Here is a 10,811-nt window from a genome sequence, read left to right as displayed (position 1 = left end):
CCTTATTTAAGCACTTAAGGCCCCTATACAATGCATGGGAAGAGATAGGCACCTAAGAATGTGATTCACAAAAGCCAGCAGACTAGACAGGAAGCCACCTAAGCTAGCCAATAGCAGAGGCAGTGTCAGTCCTTTCAGTCATACAAGGATGGTGATGGTAAATAGATCATGTGCAAGGCAGGCAGGTTTTTACATGTCACTGTGCACCATATACTGTATGAAAAGGAAAGTGATGCAAGGCCAGCTTTCACCACAGAGTTCTCACACACATTAACCAAACGAATGAACATCAAGTCACACGTGTACACCACATGAGCAGGTGAACGTGGGTGTATACAGAGAGATAGGAGAAGTGGTTAGATCATTTTAATTGATTTTTTAAATTAAAAATATGAGTGTGTGGGAGGGGAGAAATTGGCATGTGTTTTTACTAGATGGTTATCTAATTTTCATCAGAAACTATTTTGATGAAAAACTGTCTGCAAAAAGTCTTGAGAAAAGTTGTTACTGTTTTTTGACTAGCTCTAACTAAGAGAGATAATTTGATGGAGAGAGAGGCTTGTAATTCACAAATGCTCCTACTGCCTAAAAATGTTCTAGGCAGCCCAGCCTACCTCCTTAACTGAACGAGGCATGAAGCAATTGTAAATATGGAAATCTGAAATGCTGATGCGTTTGCTTTAGTTTTATTTCCTTTTTCAGACTAGTAGACTATGGGCCAGATTTTGTTCTAAGGGATGCCATTGATATTCTGGAGTAACTCCATTAATTAAGCAGAATTATTCTGGATTTACACTAATATAATCAAGAGTAGAATTTAGTAGATTACTCTATATTTTATATAACTTCAATAGTCTTACAACTTTACACTTGTCTAAGATGGTGCTCAAGAGTCATTCCTTTTCTCATGTGCCTAAACTATTTAGACTGCTGAGTGAACTTGCATAAGTCATATCTTGGTAGTCCATCGAATCTGATGATGACAAATCTGTGCAGATCATCAGTTGTTGGTTTTATGGTGTGCCCTCTGGTGACTGTACAAGCCAATTCTAGAGGTGCATATTTTGCTGCAGATGGTGCATGGGAAGTTCGCGGTCAGTGGATTGTGCGCTGCTGATGCTCTGTGATGTCGTTTTTGTGCCTCTTGTAGATGCCGGCAGCGGTCTTCCTCAAAGGCAATGCAGGTATTTCTGACTGTTGCACGCCACTGTGTTCTGTCGCTGGTGGCATCCTCAAGGTCCCTAGGTTTGATACTGCTGTAATGCAGATTGGCTTTGATGGTGTCCTTGTAACGTTTCCATGGATGACCTATATGCCGGATGCCCTGGGAGAGCTCACCATACAGAAGCTGGCGGGGGATTCTGTTGGCATCCATGCGGCTGACATGACCGGTCCAACATAGCTGTGACTTCATGATCATCATTTCGATGCTTGTCATCTGGGCTCTCTCGAGGACCTCGAGATTGGGCACTTTGTCTTGCCAGCGGATCTTCATGATGATGCGGAGGCAGCGCATGTGAAATGCTTCGAGCTGCTTGATGTGACGCCTATATAGTGTCCATGTTTCGTACCCGTACAAAAGAGATGAAAGAACAACAGCTCTGTACACAAGCAGTTTTGTTGACATCCGGATGTTGTGGTGATTTAAAACTTTGACACGCAGACAGCCAAGTGCCTGGCTTGCTTTGGATATTCATGCATGGATCTCATTATCCAGTGATCCATCACTGGATATGACACTGCCCAGATATTTAAAGTTCTCCACTACTTTCAGCTGAGTGCCGTCGATGGAGATACTCGGGACAGAAGCATTTGATCCAGGTGCAGGTTGATGGAGAACTTCTGTCTTTCCAAGGCTGATAGTTAGTCCGAAAAGTTGCGAGGCCTCAGCAAACTTGTTGACAATGCGCTGAAAATCATTTTCAGTGTGAGCCATGAGGGCACAGTCATCAGCAAGGAGTGCCTCAAGAAGGAGTTTCTGCACTGTCTTAGTCTTAGCATTCAGGCAACGGAGGTCAAAAAGTGAACTACCATGCCAGTATTTCAAATATATACCTCGGTCCAGATCTTTCAGTGCATGGTTAAGGACACATGCAAAGAACAGGTTAAATAGGACAGGAGCAAGAACACATCCTTGTTTCACGCCGTTGGTGATGTTAAAGGGGGCTGATGTGGCTCCATGCCTGTCATGCTGTCATGAAAAAGGCGTATAATCTGGACAAATTTTCTTGGACAGCCAAGTCATGTTAGAATGGTCCAAAGGGCTTCCCTGTTGATGGTATCAAACGCCTTTGTCAGATATGTGAAGACAGCATACAGGTGCATGTTCTGTTCAATGCACTTCTCTTGTATTTGTCTGACAGCAAACACCATGTCGACTGTGCTCCGGCCAGGTCGAAAACCACATTGACTTTCAGGTAGATTTGCCTCAGAAATACTGGCTATTAGGCGGTTCAAGATGATGCGGGCGATGATCTTCCCTCCAACAGAGAGGAGGGATATACCTCTATAGTTTCCACGTTCTGCTTTGCTGCCTTTGTTCTTGAAAAGAGAGACAATAGTAGCATCGTGAAGGTCCTGTGGTATGTTTTCATCCTCCCAGATGTTGATGATCATGCTGTGGAACGCTGCTAGTGCTGCTGGACCTGCTGCTTTATATATCTCTGCTGGTATCCCATCTTTTCCAGGAGCTTTCCCTGAACTCATCTGGCTAACAGCTTTCTTAATCTCATCTATAGTGGGCAGAAAGTCAAGATCTGTCAGAGCAGGTTGTTGTGGAATTTCATTAAGGACATTATTATTCACAGTTGATGGTCTATTGAGAAGGTTGCTAAACTGTTCTCGCCATCTTTCGTTGATGCCTTCTTTATCTTTAATCAGCATTGTGTTGTCTAATGAGAGCAATGGGGTGGTCCTTGGTTTAAAGAGTCCATACACAGTCTTAATAGCACTAAAGAACATCTTTAAGTTGTGGGTCTCAGCATTGTGCTCAATTTCTTTGGCTTTGCTCTCCCACCAGTTGTCTTGTATCTGACGGAGGTCTTTCTGTGTTTTGCTCTGAAGGTACTTGAAATGGTCCCGTTTAGAGACTGAGGAGGGATCATTCTGCCATTCGATAAAGGCTTTTCTCTTTACTTCCAATGCTGAGCATATTTCTTCTTGGTTCTCATCAAACCAATCCTGATGTGTTCTTTTCTTTGGTCCAAGAGATGTTATTACTGTGTCAGTCACTATCTGCTTGAACTGATCCCACTTTTTGGTTACAGTACTGATCAGTTGTCCGTGGGATGTCAGTTTGTCATCAAGACTCTTCTGGAATTTGTTGAAACATTAAGCATCCTTCAGTTTGGCTATATTGAAAGCAGGTCGCACATACTTAGGGCGTTTGTGCCGAGAAGGAACGATGTAGAGTTGAAGAGATGTCCTGACTAATCTGTGATCTGTCCAGCACTCTGCATCTCGCATTACTCTGGTAATCAGTACGTCTCAGATGTCTTGCCTTCTAACAATGGCATAATCTATCGGATGCCACTGTTTGGACCTAGGGTGCATCCACGTCGTTTTGTATTTGTTCGCTTGTCGGAACAGAGTGTTGGTAACGGTCAGGTCATTTTGAGAACAAAGACTCAAAAGAAGTAGTCCATTGCTGTTCATTTTGCCTACACCATGTGGCCCGATTACTCCTTTCCAGTTCTTGCTGTCAGCCCCGACTCGGGCATTGAAATCTCCAAGTAGGAGTAGTTTATCTGTTACAGGTGTGGCCTTGATCAGTCTGTCGAGATCTTCATAGAATTGTTCCTTTGAGTTGTCAGAGCATGTTAAAGTGGGTGCACTGATGATGGTGACATGACGTTTGGCATTTAGTGGGAAGTGTAGCTTCAGCAATCTTTCATTGATACCCACTGGAAGGTCTGGGAGTTGATGCATCAATAAGGTTTTTATTGCCAGACCAACTCCGTGTATTCTGTCCTCTGTCTCAGTCTTACCCTTCCAGAAGAAGGTGTAACCACCTCCTGGTTCACTCAAGAAACCTTCCCCAGGCAATCTTGTTTCACTTAATGCCGCTATATCGATGTTGTAGCGGACTAGTTCTCGAGCAATGAGGGCTGTCCTTCTCGCAGGTCTTGCAACAGCTTCTCGATCCATGAGGGTATGAACATTCCATACACCAATGGTAAGTTTTCTCAAATTTTTCTTTTGGTTTCGGCCGCAGATTGGGTTGAACTGCCAGCCATGGCTTGCTGGCCAGTTGTTGTAGGGCAGGCAATTTTTAGGCCACCTTTTCTAGGCCTCTACCTTACTAGGGTGAGCAGTGTTGTCCTGAAAAGGGCTGCTCAGACGCGTGGGATGCTGCCGGGCAACTCTGCTGCCCCAAGTACAGAGCTGGATGACCACCTATCCACAGGCCGCCTGTGTGCAGGATTGGGACTATGACTCCCAGTGGTAACCTCCACCTGTCACTTTGCCCTTCCCCCATTGCCGCAGGACTTGGGCAGTATGATGATGATGATGTTTGATGATTTGCACAGGACCTGTGCGTGAAAGCTTTTGAGTGGTAGAGCCGTTGCACGGGAGCAATCCCACTCTCTCGACCTTAGAAGCCAGACACCAATGGTACGAAAAATCGTCACGACTGGTAACTTCTTTGGTTGCAGTGGATGGCCTTGACGTCTTTCGTGCCTTGTCAAGTCCTTCGCTTTCCACAAAGCATTGCAGAACCACCTTCTTTGGCCGTTGGATCTTAGTGATCTCTTTCACCCAATCCGCCGGAGCTGACGTCGCATGCAGGGTAGGCATATCCCAAATTCACTGAGGGTTTGAGTCCCATCAGTTACACGCACCTGGTTTGGCCGGCCTGTCGAAGCCGTTGCCCGGGTGTGGCCGCTGCGCATGCTGCAGCTACTTGGAGCCACAGGTGAGAGCTGAGTGACAGGTGGGGACCAAAGTGGATGGACTACCCCCAAAGGGTACGGCAAATCCCCCCATCAGAGGTACTACCCCTCCCTGGCCACCCCATAAGTCATATAAAACCAAATGAAACCCCATGAAACACTTCTTCTGCCATTATCAATGGTTCACTGTCAGACTGTGAGGACATATGTAGTGGGGTCCTACTGAGGTTTGTCTTGGGTCTGGTACTATTCAATATTTTTGTTAATGCCTTGAATAATGGAGTGGAAAGTATGCTTATACAATTTGTGGATGACACCAACCTGGGAGGATTGCAAACATTTTGGAGGACAAGATTAGAATTCAAAAGACCTAAATAATGTGGAGAAATGGTCTAAAATCAACAAGATTAAATTCAATAAAGACAAGTGCAAAGTACTAAAAAAATCAAATAGAAAATGAGGAATAACTGGCTAGGCAGTAGTATTGCAGAAAAGGATCTGGGGATTGATCACAAATTGAATGGATCACAAATTGAATTAAACAACAATACAATGCAGTTGCAAAAAAGGCTAATATCATTCTGGGGTGTATTAACATCAGTGTATGTAAGACATGGTGAGGCCCCCACTGTAGAATTGTGTCCAGATTTGGGCTCCACACATCAAGAAAGCTATGGACAAATTAGAGATAGTCTAGAGGAAAGCAATAAAAAATTAATAGAGGTTTAGAAAACCTGACCTGTGAGGAAAGGTTAAAAAAGCTGGGCATGTTTAGTTTTGGGGAAAGAATAGTGGGAGAGACCTGATAACAATCTCCAAATATGTTCAGGGCTGTTATAAATAGTTCTTCATGTCCACTGAAGGTAGGACAAGATGTAATTTCCTTAATTTGCATCAAAGGAGAAATAGATATTAGGAAAAACTTATTTAACTATCCTTATAGTTAGGACTGGGATAGGCTTCCTGTGGGAGGTTGTGGAATCCCTGTCATTGGAAGTTTTTAAGAACAGGTTAGACTAACAGCTGTTGGGGATGGTCTAGGTGTACTTGGTCCTGCCTTGGTGTAGGGGGCTAGACTTGATGATCTCTTGAATTCTCTTCCAGCCCTATATTTCTATGATTCTACGGCTGCTACTCTGAAATTTGTCCTTTCACATATCTTCCACCTCACTGGAAGATGGCTATGTCTAGGTGAACCACCTAGATGAAGTGGGAAATCAAGAGGAAGAGCTAAAGCACAATTTTCCAGGTGAGGAGCAGAGTAATATTTTAGTTTGGCACCAAAATTAAAGTTAGACAACTTGGGTCAAGATTTTCAGAATCTTGGGCAAGCCACTTAATCTCTCTGTGCTCAGTTACCCCATCAGTAAAACAAGATCAAATAATGCTTACCCTCCTTAATACAGATTTTAGGAATAAAATATTCTGTGCAATTGATAGGCATTATTGGATGTAACAGACAACGGATGCTGGGGTCAGAGAATACCAGGGGTTAGGAAAGAGGATGGCTCTCTGGCTGGAGGAGTTATGTCATTTGGAGCTCCTGGAATGGTGCATCTCTCTGCACTGCCATAGGTTTATAGTCACCAATGGTTCAGTTTGAGTCTTAATTAAATTCAGATTGAACTGATGTTTGTAACGGGATGTTTGCTCCTGGATGTTTTCAGTTGTTTCAACATCACTGTAATTTGGAATATAATGCATCCTAAAGAGACGCCTTAGCCGATATAATACTAGGGAGGGGTTGTATTTCATGAGACAGGGTTGGGGGATGGCTGTACTTCACTAGGTTTTTGGTAACCTTGCTTAGTGGCCTGACTGTCTGAATAAAAAAAAAAGTCTGGTCTCCGTTTCCCCATCCAACATTTGGAATGCCTAGGCTTACACAAATTAATATACAGGGTCATGAATAGCAGCACAGCATCCTACAAGAAGTCTAATCTCCCCCACTAGTAAACTTTTCACTGGCACATCTGTACAATTCTAAGGGCTGGTGCCATAGAGCTCTGCTCTGATGCTTTATTTACAACATCTTGAATATTAGGATTTCAGTACAGACTTTGTTTGTTGATACTGTGAGTGACACAAGCTTTTACTCCAATAGAGCTGAGTCTGTGTGGTCTTTAGTAGTTTACTGGTAGAACAGAGAGCAGGCAGCATAATCCTAAACACATCTGTTTGATGGATTGATCTTAATGTTATGGTCACATATAGGTAATGTATGATCTTATCCTGACTCATAGGAATGAAATGGAAGAGCTACCACAGATGTTCTCAGAACTATTCCCATACCTTAATACTGTATTTATCTATAAAATAAAAATACATGAAGTAGTTTTTCTTTATTTGTACAGCACCTCCCTTTATTACAAAGATTTGAACTATTTTAGCAAAATTTTCAAATTATTTAATCTTTCTGACTTTGATGGCGTCCCTACTCCATTATGACTTCATTTGCAAGAATTGTATACAAAGAATGCTTTAAATTTAACTCCTGTTCAGAAAAATGCAGGTTGCTATTTTATCCAAAACAGGCATAGCCTCAATCAACATAAGCTTATCTTATGATGAAATTCCTAGGGGTAAATAGTTTCTAAAAGAATCCTAGCAATGGTACATTACTAGATGGAAATGACATGATTATCAATAACAATACAGAAAAGGCAGAAATGTTCAATAAATATTTCTGTTCTGTATTGGGAGGGGGATAGTAGATGATATAGTCATATCATATGATAATACTCTTTCCATTCTACTGGTATCTCAGGAAGATGTTAAACAGCAGCTACTAAAGTTAGCCATTTTCAAATCAGTGGATCCAGATAACTTGCATCCAAGAGTTTTTTAAAGAGCTGGCTGAGGATCTCCCTGGACCATTAATGCTGATTTTCAAAAGGTCTTGGAACACTGGGGACGTTCCAGAAGACTGGAAAAAAGCAAATGTTGTGCCAATATTTTAAAAGAGTAAACAGGATGTCTATGATAATTATAAGCTTTAATCCCAGACAAGATAATGGAGCAACTGATACAGGATTCTATTAGTAAAGAATTAAGTGAGGGTAATATAATTAATGCAAATGGGTTTATGGAAAATAGATCCTGTCAAACTAAATTGATATTTTTTATGTGATTACAAGTTTGTTTGATAAAGATAATAGTGTTGATATAATATACATAGATTTCTGTAGGGCATTTGACTTGGTACCATCTGATACTTTGATTAGAATCATAGAATATTAGGGTTGGAAGAGACCTCAGGAGGTCATCTACTCCAACCCCCTGCTCAAAGCAGGACCAACCCCCAACTAAATCATCCCAGCCAAGGCTTTGTCACACTGGGCCTTAAAAATCTCTAAGGATGGAGATTGCACCACCTCCCTAGGTAACCCATTCCGGTGCTTCACCACCCTCCTAATGAAATAGTGTTTCCTAATATCCAACCTAGAACTCCCCCACTGCAACTTGAGACCATTGTTCTTTGTTTGGTCATCTGCCACCACTGAGAACAGCCTAGCTCCATCCTCTATGGAAACCCCCTTCAGGTAGTTGAAGGCTGCTATCAAATCTCCCCTCACTCTTCTCTTCTGCAGACTAAATAACCCCAGTTCCCTCAGCCTTTCCTCGTAAGTCATGTGCTCCAGCCTCCTAATCATTTTCGTTGTCCTCTGCTGGACTCTCTCCAATTTGTCCACATCCCTTCTGTAGTGGGGGGCCCAAAACGGGACGCAATACTCCAGGTGTGACCTCACCAGTGCCGAGTAGAGGGGAATAATCACTTGCCTCAATCTCTTGGCAATGCTCCTACTAATACAGCCCAATATGTCATTGGCCTTCTTGAATTAAAAGACTAGGATGATATAAAATTAACATGTCACTCATTAACTAGATTAAAAGATGGCAAACTGATAGGTTTCAAAATGTAATTGTAAATGCAGAATCATTATGTAACTGGTGTGTTTCTAGTGGGTTCACAAAGGAATATGTTCTTGGTCCTACATTATTTAATATTTTTATGAATGATCTGGAAGAAAACATAAAATAATCTCCGATAAAGTTTGCAGATGACACAAAAATTGAGGGAGTGGTAAATAATAAAGAGGACAGATCACTGATTCAGACTAATTCGGATTGCATGATAAACTGGGCACAAGCAAACAATATGTGTTTTAATATGTAAATATATGCATCTAGGAACAAAAAATGTAGGCCATTACAGGATGGTGAATTGTGTCCTGGGAAGCAGCGACTCTGAAAAATATTTGGGAGTTGCGGTTGATAATTAACTGAACATGAGCTCCCAGTTGCAATACTGTGGCCAAAAGGGCTCGCTAATGCAATCCAGGGATGAATGCACAGGGAAATTCCGAGTAGGAGTAGAGAGGTTATTTTACCTCTGTATTTGAGACTGGGGTGACTGCTGCTGGAATTCTTCAAGAAAGATGTTGATAAATTTGAGAATGTTCAGGGAAGAGCCACAAGAATGATTAAAATATTAGAAGACATGCCTTACAGTGATAGCCTTAAGGAGCTCAATCTATTTAGCTCAACTAGGAGAAGGTTAAGGAGTGACTTGATTACAGTCTATAAGTACCTACGTGGGGAACAAATATTTGATAATAGGTTCTTCAGTCTTTCCCTGCATATACCATGATCCAATTGCTGCAAATTGAAGCTAGACAAATTCAGACTTGGAAAAAGGTATTAATTTTGAACAGCCAGAGTAATTAACCATTGGAACAATTTACGAAATGTGGTGGATTCTCCACCACTGACAATTTTTAAATCAAGACTGGATGTTCTTATAAAAGATATCCTCTAGGAACTAGTTTTAGGGAAGTTCTATGGCCTATGTTATATACAAGGTCAGACTAGATGATCACAGTGGTCCTTTGTGGCCATGGAATCTCTGAATAATCCTAGAAATGTAACATATTAATTATTTATGCTCTGATTCTGAATGAGAATAACACAAATCTAGGATTATTTATCCCTGCTCCAGAGTCAAGAGAAGATTCATTCTTCCACTCATCTGACAATACCACTGTGATATGCCAATGTATTATCAAGCTATACTGTCAATAAATGGCAGAGGATATAAGAAGCAATTCATAGTGCATGAGGTGAGCTACTGTCTGAACTTTATGCTTTATATTTATTTTGGTATGTAGGGAAACACAATTCCTCTGCTCTTTATTTTATTTCCATTATAAAGAAACATGACTTTTTTACTGTCATCTACCGGTTAAATAAACCAGAATTATAACATTTCTGCTTTTCTGTGAGAAGGCCTTGTCCATCATAAAAGAGTGCAAACACACATCCACGCACCATAAAAAGTCAATAAATATATTGTTTTACTTTTTGCATTTTATATCTCAGTATGAAATTGAGCATAAATGCAGGACAGGGTCTTAAATTTTGATCCCACGGGATTAGCTTAGACCCTGAAGAATTGATTCTAGAACTCCTTTTTTTTTCCAGTTTAGGTAGTCTAAACTTGGATCTGTAACAGCAATGATGGCATCTGGAAGGCATTTTAGTAACAGAAACACAGCCAAAGTATCAGCGGAATGCAACATGTGAACAAAGTGTGCTAACTTCAGTTATGTGGCTAGGTACTTAGCTGCTCTGTGGCATCAAGGCTGCAGACTACCCTTTGATGTAGAACACTAGGATTGTAATATAGAATGTGTTCACGCTGTATGAATTTCTTTTAAAAATATTAATGTAGTCTGCAGTATATACCATAACCTGGTGGTAACCCTTTAAAGATGGTTGACAGCCTTGAGTAGATGAAAAGGGGGCTGTATGTAGGTTTCATTTTTACGTTTGGATAAAATACAGGCTGTTTTTGGCACACACTTTTGGAAGTCTAAGGTTTTTGCTCATGTCTAAGATACACTGTTATCCTTTATGCAA

At 41.4% G+C, this 10,811-nt stretch overlaps 1 pseudogene; it reads right to left on the bottom strand.

Annotated features, from left to right (window-relative positions):
• Positions 1-1,378: 1,378 nt before the first annotated feature.
• On the bottom strand, positions 1,379-4,797 carry LOC128830357 (uncharacterized; annotated as a pseudogene).
• Between the last annotated feature and the right edge of the window lie 6,014 nt (positions 4,798-10,811).

This window comes from Malaclemys terrapin, chromosome 1, assembly GCF_027887155.1.
Source record: "Malaclemys terrapin pileata isolate rMalTer1 chromosome 1, rMalTer1.hap1, whole genome shotgun sequence".
Lineage (NCBI taxonomy): Eukaryota > Metazoa > Chordata > Testudines > Emydidae > Malaclemys > Malaclemys terrapin.
This window is presented reverse-complemented; position numbering and strand designations above follow the sequence as displayed.